The sequence below is a fragment of the Eleutherodactylus coqui genome, chromosome 8 (assembly GCF_035609145.1).
Source record: "Eleutherodactylus coqui strain aEleCoq1 chromosome 8, aEleCoq1.hap1, whole genome shotgun sequence".
Classification (NCBI taxonomy): Eukaryota; Metazoa; Chordata; class Amphibia; order Anura; family Eleutherodactylidae; genus Eleutherodactylus; species Eleutherodactylus coqui.
In genome coordinates this window covers 147,475,822-147,490,612 of record NC_089844.1, presented here as the reverse complement: position 1 = coordinate 147,490,612, position 14,791 = coordinate 147,475,822, and the positions used below count along the sequence as shown (strand labels likewise).

Sequence of the window (14,791 nt, the reverse complement as noted above, 5' to 3'; positions counted from 1 at the left end):
CATGCCTGGTTGCCATGATACTGAGGACGCGGCGCAGGGCAACACCCACCGCGTCCCTAGCAACCCGGAGGCGAGGAGGAGCTCGGCAGCCAGGGGAGGTGACAAGGGCCGGGGCTCCCCTGTGCCGCACAGTAGCAGCTCGTGTGACAGGGCCGGCTGTGAGGGCACGAGGGACCCGCCAACCGCGGGTCCTTACAGCACATGTCATTTTTTTGTGCGTGCAAGTGCAAACAATTTGATCCTTCAAAAAGTACAGAAAATGCACTTGTGCTCGCAAATATGTGGCGCAAATACACATACGCTCATGTGACAGGACGCGGGGAGATCTATCTTCATACAACGCAGGCGCCAGCCGTTTATTACAGCTAACACCCGCCGACAACAGCTCCAATAAGCCACACGGCTGATCGGAGCGGTTAACCCTTTAAATGCTGTCAATTCTGACAGCGGCGTTTAAATCCCCCGAACGATGTTCGAGGTTCCCATATGGCCGCAACGCGGTGAGATCCCGGGGAGCCGTGCAGCTGTCACGGCAGCCGGGCGCCTTCAGAAAGGCCCCAGGGCTATCTTGGCAGAATGCCTATCCAGCCATCATGTAAGAACAATAAGGTTTTACTAATTATTTTAAAAAAAGGAATAAAAGTTAAAAAAAAACAACCTTTTGCCATATTTATAATAAAAGAATCTAAATAATAAAACAAAAATATATATTTGATATCCCTGCATCAAAAAAAGTCCAATCTATCAAAGTAACACATTTACCACACACGATCATCAGAAAAAATAAAATAACGGACACCAGAAATGTGCTTTTTTGGTCACCTTGTCTCCAATGAAAAGCAATCAAAAGTCGTATGCATTCTAGAGATGAGCGAACGTACTCGTTTACGGCCATTTTGCACTCGAGCACCTTTTTTTTCGAGTAACTGACTACTCGGGCGAAAAGATTCGGGGGGCGGCCTGGTGGAGCAGGGGGGTAGCAGTGGGGAACAGGGGGGAGCTCTCTCTCCCCCCCCCCCCCCCACTCCCCTCTGCAACCCCCGCTCACCCCCGGCGCCCCCCGAACCTTTTCGCCCGAGTAGTCAGTTACTCGAAAAAAGCGGTGCTCGATTGTGAAAGCGCCCTAAACGAGTACGTTCGCTCATCTCTAATGCATTCCAAAATTGAACCAATGCAAACTACAGGACGTCCCACAAAAAAAATGATCGCTTGAAAAACAGTAACGTTCATGTGCTCAGAAGATGGAGGCAGAAAAGAATTGTAAAAAATTAAATATATTTGAAAAACAAAAAAAGTAATAGAACTTAAAAAAAACTATATAAGTTTGGTATCCTAGTAATCGTAGGACCCATAGAATAAAGTCATCACATCATTTTTGTTGCACTTTGCACACTATTGAAAAAAGGCATACCAAAAGATGGCGGAATTTATTTTTTTTTAAATTTTATTTCACTTAGAATTTTTAAACCGTTTTTCAGTACATTATATGGTACATCAAATAGCACCATTAAAAAATACAAGTCGTCCCGCAAAAAACAAGCCAAAATACGTCTAAAAATAAAGGAGTTATGATTTTTTTAAAAGGGGAGGAAAAAACGAAAAAAGTGCCATGTCCTTAAAGGAGATGTCCCGCGCCGAAACTGGTTTTTTTTTTTTTTAAACCCCCCCCCCCCCCGTTCGGCGCGAGACAACCCCGATGCAGGGGTTAAAAAAACCACCCGCACAGCGCTTACCTGAATCCCGGCGGTCCGGCGTCTTCATACTCACCTGCTGAAGATGGCCGCCGGGATCCTCTGTCTTCATGGACCGCAGGGCTTCTGTGCGGTCCATTGCCGATTCCAGCCTCCTGATTGGCTGGAATCGGCACGTGACGGGGCGGAGCTACACGGAGCCCCATAGAGAAGAGGAGAAGACCCGGACTGCGCAAGCGCGGCTAATTTGGCCATCGGAGGGCGAAAATTAGTCGGCACCATGGAGACGAGGACGCCAGCAACGGAGCAGGTAAGTATAAAACTTTTTATAACTTCTGTATGGCTCATAATTAATGCACAATGTACATTACAAAGTGCATTATTATGGCCATACAGAAGTGTATAGACCCACTTGCTGCCTCGGGACAACCCCTTTAAGGGATTAAAAGGGATTAAAAGGACTGTGCCAAGAGTACATCGCCTTTTAATGTACCTTATTAGAGCATATATGCAAATAAGGAAGATGGAACAATACCTCTGCAGCGCCATGTTTTGCATTGCAGCATTCCTGCAAAGTCCAACCCTTTTATATAGGTCTTATACAGGTCTTAACAAAGATTGGGAATCGAAAACAAAACCAGAATCCATACAGACAGCTGTATGTATCCAATAGGCGGCGCTGCAGAGGTATTGTTCCATCTTCCTTATTTACATATATCTCCCAGAAGAGCATGCATGGCCTTATAAGTCTCCTCACTCACCTTCTAGATGCTCTTCTTAAGGCCTCCTGTCCACGGGTGATATGTCACTGCGTTATCCGTGGCGATAATCCAACCGCGGGTAATGCAGTGAACGCTTCCCATAGAATCATAGCGATTCTCTGCTCACGGGATTCAAATCGCGGCATGCTATGATTTGCCGCGATTCTCCGCGTTGAGCCTTTCTATCAGATTGGCTCCCCGCGGAGACCTGTCAGTTCTCTCCCCTGCTCCTCAAGACACAGGCCTCTCACTAGCTAAGCCAGGATCTTACTGCACACTGATGAGGGGCAAACACCCTGAAACAGCTGTCTGTGTATGGATTCTGGCTTGGCTTACAATTCAATCTTTAAGACCTCTATAAAGGCTTGGACATGGATTTGCAAGAATGCTGCCATCCAATAGGTAGCGCTGCAGAGGTATTGTTAAATCGGTATTAGTGTACCTTGACGCCACCGGAAGCTAGGGGTTTGACAGAAGGAATGCCCCTGTCACACCCCTAGCTAGTGATTGGTGCAAAATGTTAAGGTCCTGGAAGGTGCAACAAAGCATGATTTCCCAGCCCTGTGACTGTCCTCACCGACGTCAGTGTAAGTTCCCAGTGCTGTGCGTGTGTCGGCTGTCAGTCAGCCTCTCCTGCCACTGTGGCCTCCTGCTCTATGGGCTCCCTGGTGTAATCCTCCTGCTATCCTCGGCCGCCGCCAGCTCTCACAGTGTGTGGTCCTCTGTGCTGTCCTTTGGCGCTACCTAGTGGCCGCCAGCAGTGAGTCACTGTTCTCCCGTGCTGTCTGATGCCTGAGCTCTCCTCCTCTTACTGCGGAAGACAGCATCCGCCGGTGATGAGTCTCTGTCCCACGGCCCTGTGGTCTCTGTCCTGCAGTGCCACCAGGGAAGGGGCGTGATGCTGCAGTCCTGTCCCTGCTGCCCACCACGCTGTGCGCTTCTAGGAACGAACTTGGAGGTAAGCCTGCCTGCAGCGGGGGACGCAGTATGTTTGTCAAAGCACGCATTGTGGCCGCCGGGCCGGGAACGACCTTGCAGCTGGGGCTGGCTGGCTGCATGCACGGGCGGACACTGTATGCTTTTCCTATTAATCGTTAGTGGGCTCCCAAGACCTGCAGCCCATCCACCTGTGCAGCCAATCAGGTACAGGGGCGTGACCCCCTGTCAATCTTGACTCCACCAGGAATTCCTGGTGGCATCAAGATACACTAATACCTGTTAAATCTTCCTTATTTGCACAGATGAGAAATTACATGCCAGTTATGTTAGTGTGCACGCAACTTTAGGGCGCATTCAGACGATCGTATATCGGCTGGGTTTTCACGCCCAGCCGATATACGTCGTCTCTCTCTGCAGGGGGAGGAAGCTGGAAGGGCCGGGAGCAGTGTACTGATCTCTCGTCTCCTCTCCACCCACCCCCCCCCTCTGCCCCTCGCCACTATTTGCAATGGGAGGCTTGGGAAAGGGGTGGAGCTATGTTCAGAAGCTTAGCTCCGCCCCCTCCCATTGCAAATAGTGGCGAGGGGCGGAGACGGGGTGGAGAGGAGGTGGGAGCTCAGAGCACTGCTCCCGTCTCTTCCAGCTTCCTCCCCCTGCAGAGAGGGACGACGTATATCAGCTGGGCGTGAAAACCCAGCCGATATACGATCGTCTGAATGCACCCTTAGGAACATTCTCTAGATTTGGGGGCGTGGGGGTATAGTAGCCAGATCATGCAGGTTTCTTCTGTTGTTACTGACCTTCACTTTTCATTGGTTCCCCTTGAAATTCTTCTGCTCGGACAATGTGGACATCCATCAACTGTGTGCTACCGATAAAGGCCACATGCACACGTGTGGGTCGTATTCCGCATGCGAAATCCAACCCTGGCAGCCGCCGCGTCCAAGTGTAGCTGCTTCTGGTTTGCTTCATCTGTATTGCGGATGGTCCGCACCGCTCGCCGTCACAAATGCACAGTAAAGTTTATTTTTTCTAAACTCCTTTTTCCACGGACTCTGCAATGTCAGTTGCGGACGGGCCGGGGGCGGACGGCTTCCATTGACTTCACACAGCTCATTAGTGTCACTGTTGTATTTCCAGATGCCGGTGGCAAACTGTTTTTAGTATGCAAGCTTTCCATACTTTAACCGGTTTACATGTGCTGCCACTTTGTTCCTTCCTCCATCGGCGACAGCCTCCACATGATTGAGGGATACCTACCCAATGGCTTGTCCAGAAAATACAACTAAAGTCCCAGTCACACAGCCGTAGGTGTTTTTACATGTGCCCGCCGATGCCGTAAAGACGCGAAACGGGCGCACAAATATAACGTGCGCTCGTTCAGACATCATGGGCCCAGCGCATAGACGCCGAGGCTGCCATGCCATTGCCCTTCCCTCTCCGTCGCCAGCTCACCTCCTCTGTCCTCCCCTCCAGCTGTTTGCAATAGTCACGTTGCTAAACTCCCTCCCACCTCCCTTCTCCGGCTGCTGTCATTGGCTCCCATAGGAGCCCGTGCAGCGGCCGACAAGATAGTTCCAGGACTATCTTTTCAGCCTAACGTAAAAGCGCCCGGCACTATATTGGCTGACCGGATGCTTTTACGCCGCGGAAATACGGCCATGTGATCCGATGCATTAGAATCCAAAGCATCAGATCGTAGCATATATATGTGAAAACGGCGGCCGATATACTCTCGTGTGAAAGAGCCCTAAGAGTTAGGCCCCCTGCATACGGGTGGAAATTCTGCGGCAGGATTTCACGCAGAATTTCCGCCCGTGGAAGCTGCCATAGGATTCTGTTAGAAAACGCAATCCTAGGCAGACGGACACGATTTGTCCGCATGAAATCATGCGCAGCAAACAAATCGCGGCATGCTCTATTTCTGTGAAGGGCTCGCAGAGCCCCGCACAGAAATGTCACTCCCCGGCCGCCGACTCCGCTCTGCGCATACGCCGGCTGGCCGACAGCCGGCACATCAGAGAGCCGAAGCCACGGGAGAGCCGGAGCCACGGGAGAGGTGAGTGACGCGCTGGTCGGGTCCCACTGCGAGAATTCTCACAGCGGGATCCGACCCGGCCGTCTGCAGGCGGCCTTAGAGCCCTATAAGGGATGTGGCTACTTATAGTTGGGGGCTAATCATGATGTTGGCTATTCAGACCACTTTCAGACCAATGTATTACGGGCACATTGTAATATGTAGGAGCAGCCCAGCCTGACCGCAGGTCTATTGACCCAAACTAAGAGCACCATAAATCCCTGGGACACTCGTCTGTAATTTAGTAATCAGACTGCATGAGATGGCAGATTTGTTTCATATGTTCATGTATAATCATGGTCCCATTGTAATGGACCGAAGTGTATATACATATCTGGCCCCTCCATAAATGTCTATAACTGTCAGAAATGTCATGTCTTCATGTGGATGCTCTGTGCAAAACTGTCTTGTCAGTGAGTTATGAGTATTGCACAGCTGCAGCATGTGAGAGGTTAATGTCTGGGTATGTCTGGAAATGTAACAGTTTGTGTGTATCCATTGTCATCAGGTGAGTGTGAGATAGGCGGCCTGCAGACGGCCGGGTTGGATCAGGCTGCGCAGCGGGACCCGACCCGAGCGCCTGCAGAGAGCAGCGGGTACTCACCCGCGCCCTGCAGCTCTGGCTCTTTCATGCGCAGAGCCGGCGGCCGCCATGTTGCCGTTTGTTTGTAACGCGAGATTTCGCGCGGACAAACTGCGGCTGTCTGCCTAGGATTGCGTTTGCTAACGCAATCCTATGGCCGCTTCCAAGGGTGGAAATTCCACCGCGGACCCCTCTGCAGGCGGCCAGGTCAGATCCGGCTGAGAGAATGGGACCCAAGCGCCTGCAGAGAGCAGCGCGTACTCACCCACGCCCCGCAGCTCCGGCTCTCTTTTATGTGCTGGCTGCCGGCGCATGCGCAGAGCAGAGTCGGCGGCCGGGGAGTGACATTTCTGTGTGGGTCTCGCAGAGAACATAGAACATGCTGCGGTTTGTTTGTAACGCGAGATTTCGCGCGGACAAACTGCGGCTGTCTGCCGAGGATTGCGTTTGCTAACACAATCCTATGGCAGCTTCCACAGGCGTAAATCCCGCCGCTGAATTTCCGCCCGTCTGCAGGCGGCCTATATGTGTTTGCAAGGTGTGCAAATGAGGAGTCTTCAGCCCAAGGACTCCTGTCCACCGGCCATTCTTCACTGCTTTCCCCGCGGCAATAATCCGCACGTGGGTAACGCAGCGAATGCCTTTCATAGGATAACCATGGAAAGCGCAGCCCAATGTCCACCAGTGGGAAATCGCTGGCAACTATCCGCCATGATCCCATCATTATAGATCGGTTCATCGCAAGAAGTGCGCCCGCCGGCGGCAGGACATCGCTGTGCCCGGTGATAGGCGGTCGAGTCTGATGAACCCAGACTAGTTTGTATCTAGTCAGTTGGAGAGACTTCCTGTGGAGGACCACCTGTCTACCAGACGTGTGAGGGAAGCCTGACCCAGGCCTACCCAGTATGGGGAAAGCGGAGTGACATCCCATGTCTGAAGAAATGGAGAATCCCCCCGTGTTACCCCAGGTGGTCTGGAGCACAGGGGGCAAACACAAGGCCCGCCGCCTCATCTTCTGTGGCCGCCGGCGGCGCAGTTAGTTTCCTCCCGTCAGTGTTGCTGTCAGTTGATGATCTTCTCTCGGCTTGTTCTGTCTAGTGCAGACAGTAATAGAGGAGTGCCGATAGCAGGCTGACAACGGCCGCGGAGGAGGGAAGGGGAGTGCAGAGAACATGATCCCTGCAGCGAGGAGAGCGGCGCTGAGGAGGAGCAGCTGCAGGGTGAGCCTGGTCAGCGCTGACCTCCCATCACCGGCCCTCCACTGTCCATGGCTGTAGGCCTGGGGAGACATCAGGGCCCAAGTATGCAGGAGGGCCCCAAGTATGCAGGAGGGCCCCAAGCATGCAGGAGGGCCCCAAGCATGCAGGAGGGCCCCAAGCATGCAGGAGGGCCCCAAGCATGCAGGAGGGCCCCAAGCAGAGGGCAGCCGCTATACCTGCCAGTGGGACCATATTGGATGCAGGTAAGTATAAAATATGTATACAGAAGTGTCCGTGTGTATGTATGTATGTATGTGTGTGTAATATATATATATATATTATCTGTGCCTCTGTGTGTTATAATGGTGTGGGCCTCTGTGTGTTATAATGGTGTGGGCCTCTGTGTGTTATAATGGTGTGGGCCTCTGTGTGTTATAATGGTGTGGGCCTCTGTGTGTTATAATGGGGTGGGCCTCTGTGTGTTATAATGGGGTGCCCCTCTGTGTGTTATAATGGGGTGCCCCTCTGTGTGTTATAATGGTGTGCCCCTCTGTGTGTTATAATGGTGTGCGCCTCTGTGTGTTATAATGGTGTGTATAATGGTGTGTATAATGGTGTGCGCCTCTGTGTGTTATAATGGTGTGCGCCTCTGTGTGTTATAATGGTGTGTGCCTCTGTGTGTTATAATGGTGTGCCCCTCTGTGTGTTATAATGGTGTGCCCCTCTGTGTGTTATAATGGTGTGGGCCTCTGTGTGTTATAATGGTGTGTATAATGGTGTGTATAATGGTGTGCGCCTCTGTGTGTTATAATGGTGTGTGCCTCTGTGTGTGTTATAATGGTGTGTGCCTCTGTGTGTGTTATAATGGTGTGTGCCTCTGTGTGTGTTATAATGGTGTGCCCCTCTGTGTGTTATAATGGTGTGTGCCTCTGTGTGTTATAATGGTGTGTGACTCTGTGTGTTATAATGGTGTGGGCCTCTGTGTGTTATAATGGTGTGTGCCTCTGTGTGTTATAATGGTGTGCCCCTCTGTGTGTGTTATAATGGTGTGTGCCTCTGTGTGTTATAATGGTGTGTATAATGGTGTGCGCCTCTGTGTGTTATAATGGTGTGTGCCTCTGTGTGTTATAATGGTGTGGGCCTCTGTGTGTTATAATGGTGTGTGCCTCTGTGTGTTATAATGGTGTGCCCCTCTGTGTGTGTTATAATGGTGTGTGCCTCTGTGTGTTATAATGGTGTGCCCCTCTGTGTGTGTTATAATGGTGTGTGCCTCTGTGTGTTATAATGGTGTGTATAATGGTGTGCGCCTCTGTGTGTTATAATGGTGTGCGCCTCTGTGTGTTATAATGGTGTGTGCCTCTGTGTGTTATAATGGTGTGGGCCTCTGTGTGTTATAATGGTGTGTGCCTCTGTGTGTATAATGGTGTGCGCCTCTGTGTGTTATAATGGTGTGTGCCTCTGTGTGTGTTATAATGGTGTGGGCCTCTGTGTGTTATAATGGTGTGCGCCTCTGTGTGTTATAATGGTGTGTGCCTCTGTGTGTTATAATGGTGTGCGCCTCTGTGTGTTATAATGGTGTGTGCCTCTGTGTGTTATAATGGTGTGGGCCTCTGTGTGTGTATAATGGTGTGTGCCTGTGTGTGTGTGTGTGTCTGTATAATGGCGTGCGTCGGTGTGCCTGTGTGTGTGTGTATAATGGCGTGCGTCGGTGTGCCTGTGTGTGTGTGTGTATAATGGCGTGCGTCGGTGTGCCTGTGTGTGTGTCTGTATAATGGCGTGCGTCGGTGTGCCTGTGTGTGTGTGTGTGTGTGTGTGTGTGTGTATAATGGCGTGCGTCGGTGTGCCTGTGTGTGTGTATAATGGCGTGCGTCGGTGTGCCTGTGTGTGTGTATAATGGCGTGCGTCGGTGTGCCTGTGTGTGTGTGTGTATAATGGCGTGCGTCGGTGTGCCTGTGTGTGTGTGTATAATGGCGTGCGTCGGTGTGCCTGTGTGTGTGTGTGTATAATGGCGTGCGTCGGTGTGCCTGTGTGTGTGTGTGTGTATAATGGCGTGCGTCGGTGTGTGTGTGTATAATGGCGTGCGTCGGTGTGCCTGTGTGTGTGTGTGTATAATGGCGTGCGTCGGTGTGCCTGTGTGTGTGTATAATGGCGTGCGTCGGTGTGCCTGTGTGTGTGTGTATAATGGCGTGCGTCGGTGTGTGTGTGTATAATGGCGTGCGTCGGTGTGCCTGTGTGTGTGTGTGTATAATGGCGTGCGTCGGTGTGTGTGTATAATGGCGTGCGTCGGTGTGTGTGTGTATAATGGCGTGCGTCGGTGTGCCTGTGTGTGTGTGTATAATGGCGTGCGCCGGTGTGCCTGTGTGTGTATAATGGCGTGCGTCGGTGTGCCTGTGTGTGTATAATGGCGTGCGTCGGTGTGCCTGTGTGTGTGTATAATAGCGTGCGTCGGTGTGCCTGTGTGTGTGTATAATGGCGTGCGTCGGTGTGCCTGTGTGTGTGTGTGTGTGTGTGTATAATGGCACGCGTCGGTGTGCCTGTGTGTGTGTGTGTATAATGGCGTGCGTCGGTGTGTGTGTATAATGGCGTGCGTCGGTGTGTGTGTGTATAATGGCGTGCGTCGGTGTGCCTGTGTGTGTGTGTATAATGGCGTGCGTCGGTGTGCCTGTGTGTGTATAATGGCGTGCGTCGGTGTGCCTGTGTGTGTATAATGGCGTGCGTCGGTGTGCCTGTGTGTGTGTATAATAGCGTGCGTCGGTGTGCCTGTGTGTGTGTATAATGGCGTGCGTCGGTGTGCCTGTGTGTGTGTATAATGGCGTGCGTCGGTGTGCCTGTGTGTGTGTGTATAATGGCGTGCGTCGGTGTGCCTGTGTGTGCGCGTGTGTGTGTGTGTGTGTGTATAATGGCGTGCGTCGGTGTGCCTGTGTGTGTGGGTATAATGGCGTGCGTCGGTGTGCCTGTGTGTGTGTGTGTATAATGGCGTGCGTCTGTGTGCGTGTGTGTGTGTGTATAATGGCGTGCGTCGGTGTGCCTGTGTGTGTGTGTGTGTATAATGGCGTGCGTCGGTGTGCCTGTGTGTGTGTATAATGGCGTGCGTCGGTGTGCCTGTGTGTGTGTGTATAATGGCGTGCGTCGGTGTGTGTGTGTATAATGGCGTGCGTCGGTGTGCCTGTGTGTGTTTGTGTGTATAATGGCGTGCGTCGGTGTGCCTGTGTGTGTGTATAATGGCGTGCGTCGGTGTGCCTGTGTGTGCGTGTGTGTGTGTGTGTATAATGGCGTGCGTCTGTGTGCGTGTGTGTGTGTGTATAATGGCGTGCGTCGGTGTGCCTGTGTGTGTGTGTGTATAATGGCGTGCGTCGGTGTGCCTGTGTGTGTGTGTGTGTATAATGGCGTGCGTCGGTGTGCCTGTGTGTGTGTGTATAATGGCGTGCGTCGGTGTGTGTGTGTATAATGGCGTGCGTCGGTGTGCCTGTGTGTGTTTGTGTGTATAATGGCGTGCGTCGGTGTGCCTGTGTGTGTTTGTGTGTATAATGGCGTGCGTCGGTGTGCCTGTGTGTGTGTGTGTATAATGGCGTGCGTCGGTGTGTGTGTATAATGGCGTGCGTCGGTGTGCCTGTGTGTGTGTGTGTATAATGGCGTGCGTCGGTGTGCCTGTGTGTGTGTGTGTGTGTGTGTATAATGGCGTGCGTCGGTGTGCCTGTGTGTGTGTGTATAATGGCGTGCGTCGGTGTGCCTGTGTGTGTGTGTATAATGGCGTGCGTCGGTGTGCCTGTGTGTGTGTGTATAATGGCGTGCGTCGGTGTGCCTGTGTGTATAATGGCGTGCGCCGGTGTGCCTGTGTGTGTGTATAATGGCGTGCGTCGGTGTGCCTGTGTGTGTGTAGAATGGCGTGCGCCGGTGTGCTTGTGTGTGTGTATAATGGCGTGCGCCGGTGTGCCTGTGTGTGTGTGTATAATGGCGTGTGCCTGTGTGTGTGTGTATAATGGCGTGCGCCGGTGTGCCTGTGTGTGTGTATAATGGCGTGCGTCGGTGTGCCTGTGTGTGTGTATATAATGGCGTGCGTCGGTGTGCCTGTGTGTGTGTATATAATGGCGTGCGTCGGTGTGCCTGTGTGTGTGTATAATGGCGTGCGTCGGTGTGCCTGTGTGTGTGTATAATGGCGTGCGCCGGTGTGCCTGTGTGTGTGTATAATGGCGTGCGCCGGTGTGCCTGTGTGTGTGTATAATGGCGTGCGTCGGTGTGCCTGTGTGTGTGTATAATGGCGTGCGTCGGTGTGCCTGTGTGTGTGTGTGTATAATGGCGTGCGTCGGTGTGTGTGTGTATAATGGCGTGCGTCGGTGTGTGTGTGTATAATGGTGTGCGTCTGTGTGCCTGTGTGTGTGTGTGTGTGTGTGTGTGTGTGTAATGGCATGCGTCGGTGTGCCTGTGTGTGTGTGTGTGTGTAATGGCGTGCGTCGGTGTGCCTGTGTGTGTGTGTGTAATGGCGTGCGTCGGTGTGCCTGTGTGTGTGTGTGTGTGTGTGTATAATGGCGTGCGTCGGTGTGCCTGTGTGTGTGTGTGTGTGTGTGTGTATATAATGGCGTGCGTCGGTGTGCCTGTGTGTGTGTGTGTATATAATGGCGTGCGTCGGTGTGCCTGTGTGTGTTTGTGGGTATAATGGCGTGCGTCGGTGTGCCTGTGTGTGTTTGTGTGTATAATGGCGTGCGTCGGTGTGCCTGTGTGTGTTTGTGTGTATAATGGCGTGCGTCGGTGTGCCTGTGTGTGTGTATAATGGCGTGCGTCGGTGTGCCTGTGTGTGTATAATGGCGTGCGTCGGTGTGCCTGTGTGTGTGTCTATATAATGGCGTGCGTCGGTGTGCCTGTGTGTGTGTGTGTGTATAATGGCGTGCGTCGGTGTGCCTGTGTGTGTGTGTGTGTGTGTATAATGGCGTGTGTCGGTGTGCCTGTGTGCCTGTGTGTGTGTGTGTGTGTGAATAATGGCGTGCGTCGGTGTGCCTGTGTGTGTGTGTGTGTTTGTGTATAATGGCGTGTGTCGGTGTGCCTGTGTGTGTGTGTGTGTATAATGGCGTGCGTCGGTGTGCCTGTGTGTGTGTGTGTGTATAATGGCTTGCGTCGGGGGGTGTGTGTGTGTGTGTATAATGGCGTGCGTCGCTGTGCCTGTGTGTGTGTGTGTATAATGGCGTGCGTCGCTGTGCCTGTGTGTGTGTGTATAATGGCGTGCGTTGCTGTGCCTGTGTGTGTGTGTGTATAATGGCGTGCGTTGCTGTGCCTGTGTGTGTGTGGGTATAATGGCGTGCGTCGGTGTGCCTGTGTGTGTGTGTGTGTATAATGGCGTGCGTCGGTGTGCCTGTGTGTGTGTGTGTGTGTGTGTGTGTGTGTGTGTGTGTGTGTGTGTATAATGGCGTGCGTCGGTGTGTGTATAATGGTATGCGTCTGTGCGCCTGTGTGTGTATAATGGTATGCGTCGGTGTGCCTGTGTGTGTATAATGGTGTGTGCCTGTATGTGTATAATGTGTGCCTGTGTGTGTATAATGGTGTGAGTCTGTGTGCCTGTGTGTGTATAATGGTGTGAGTCTGTGTGCCTGTGTGTGTATAATGGTGTGAGTCTGTGTGCCTGTGTGTGTATAATGGTGTGAGTCTGTGTGCCTGTGTGTGTATAATGGTGTGAGTCTGTGTGCCTGTGTGTGTATAATGGTGTGAGTCTGTGTGCCTGTGTGTGTATAATGGTGTGAGTCTGTGTGCCTGTATGTGTAGAATGGTGTGCGCCTGCGTGTGTAGAATGGTGTGCGCCTGCGTGTGTAGAATGGCGTGCGCCTGCGTGTGTAGAATGGTGTGCGCCTGCGTGTGTAGAATGGCGTGCGCCTGCGTGTGTAGAATGGCGTGCGCCTGCGTGTGTAGAATGGCGTGCGCCTGCGTGTGTAGAATGGCGTGCGCCTGCGTGTGTAGAATGGCGTGCGCCTGCGTGTGTAGAATGGCGTGCGCCTGCGTGTGTAGAATGGCGTGCGCCTGCGTGTGTAGAATGGCGTGCGCCTGCGTGTGTAGAATGGCGTGCGCCTGCGTGTGTAGAATGGCGTGCGCCTGCGTGTGTAGAATGGCGTGCGCCTGCGTGTGTAGAATGGCGTGCGCCTGCGTGTGTAGAATGGCGTGCGCCTGCGTGTGTAGAATGGCGTGCGCCTGCGTGTGTAGAATGGCGTGCGCCTGCGTGTGTAGAATGGCGTGCGCCTGCGTGTGTAGAATGGCGTGCGCCTGCGTGTGTAGAATGGCGTGCGCCTGCGTGTGTAGAATGGCGTGCGCCTGCGTGTGTAGAATGGCGTGCGCCTGCGTGTGTAGAATGGCGTGCGCCTGCGTGTGTAGAATGGCGTGCGCCTGCGTGTGTAGAATGGCGTGCGCCTGCGTGTGTAGAATGTATGTGCGCCTGCGTGTGTAGAATGTATGTGTGCCTGCGTGTGTTTAATGTATGTGTAGAATGGTGTGTGCCTGTGTGCCTGCGTGTGTAGAATGGTGTGCGCCTGCGTGTGTAGAATGGTGTGCGCCTGCGTGTGTAGAATGGTGTGCGCCTGCGTGTGTAGAATGGTGTGCGCCTGCGTGTGTAGAATGGTGTGCGCCTGCGTGTGTAGAATGGTGTGCGCCTGCGTGTGTAGAATGGTGTGCGCCTGCGTGTGTAGAATGGTGTGCGCCTGCGTGTGTAGAATGGTGTGCGCCTGCGTGTGTAGAATGGTGTGCGCCTGCGTGTGTAGAATGGTGTGCGCCTGCGTGTGTAGAATGTATGTGCGCCTGCGTGTGTAGAACGTATGTGTGTAATGGTGTGTGCCTGTATGCCTGTGTGTGTAGAATGGTTTGCGCCTGTGTGCCTGTGTGTGTAGAATGGTGTGCGCCTGTGTGTGTAGAATGGTGTGCGCCTGTGTGTGTAGAATGGTGTGCGCCTGTGTGACTGCGTGTGTAGAATGGTGAGTGCCTGTATGCGTATAATGGTGTGCGTCTGCGCGCCTGTATGCGTATAATGGTGTGCGTCTGCGCGCCTGTATGCGTATAATGGTGTGCGTCTGCGCGCCTGTATGCGTATAATGGTGTGCGTCTGCGCGCCTGTATGCGTATAATGGTGTGCGTCTGCGCGCCTGTATGCGTATAATGGTGTGCGTCTGCGCGCCTGTATGCGTATAATGGTGTGCGCCTGCGCGCCTGTATGCGTATAATGGTGTGCGCCTGTGTGTGTGTATAATGGTGTGCGCCTGTGTGCCTGTGTGTGTATAATGGTGTGTCTGTGTGTATAATGGTGTGCGCCTGTGTGCACCTGTATGCGTATAACGGTGTGCGTCTGCGCGCCTGTATGCGTATAACGGTGTGCGTCTGCGCGCCTGTGTGTGTATAATGGTGTGCGCCTGTGTGTGTATAATGGTGTGAGTCTGTGTGCCTGTGTGTGTATAATGGTGTGAGTCTGTGTGCCTGTGTGTGTATAATGGTGTGAGTCTGTGTGCCTGTGTGTGTATAATGGTGTGAGTCTGTGTGCCTGTGTGTGTATAATGGTGTGAGTCTGTGTGCCTGTA

At 52.7% G+C, this 14,791-nt stretch overlaps 1 protein-coding gene across 2 annotated transcripts in view; it reads right to left on the bottom strand.

Annotated features, from left to right (window-relative positions):
- The window catches only part of LOC136576979 (uncharacterized), a 450,480-nt gene that overhangs the window by 35,717 nt on the left and 399,972 nt on the right, over positions 1–14,791 (bottom strand). Inside the window, exon 1 of one of the 2 annotated variants that reach the window (XM_066576657.1) lies at positions 4,192–5,208. The exons of the other annotated variant lie outside the window; for it this stretch is intronic. The gene's annotated coding sequence lies outside the window, so the exon portion shown is untranslated. Of the gene's footprint in view, positions 1–4,191; positions 5,209–14,791 lie in introns of those variants that run through there. 2 annotated transcript variants of the gene reach the window in all.